This window comes from Odontomachus brunneus, unplaced genomic scaffold (assembly GCF_010583005.1).
Source record: "Odontomachus brunneus isolate Ranch 3 - 2012 unplaced genomic scaffold, Obru_v1 Obru_scaffold_372, whole genome shotgun sequence".
Lineage (NCBI taxonomy): Eukaryota > Metazoa > Arthropoda > Insecta > Hymenoptera > Formicidae > Odontomachus > Odontomachus brunneus.
The window spans coordinates 95,168-95,430 of NW_022639822.1; positions in this window are offsets into that span (position 1 = coordinate 95,168).

The window sequence follows — 263 nt, forward strand, 5'->3', positions numbered from 1 at the left end:
CACCGCCAGCCCTCCATTCCTCTCCCAGGGACCGCGAAAGGAACAGAGTGAGGACAAACCGCACCATTCCGATCGCGATCCCGACACCCTTCCTTACCTGGAGGCACTGGCGGAGAGACAGAGTGAGGACAAGCCGCACCATCTCGCCACCAGTCTCTCATCCTCCAAGCCCCCCTTTACCCCAGCTCGGGAGCCCCCTCGCGAGGAGGAGGTCCGGTCGACGGGACTTCCTAACGCTGGCGTAACTTCTCAAGATCCGAAGC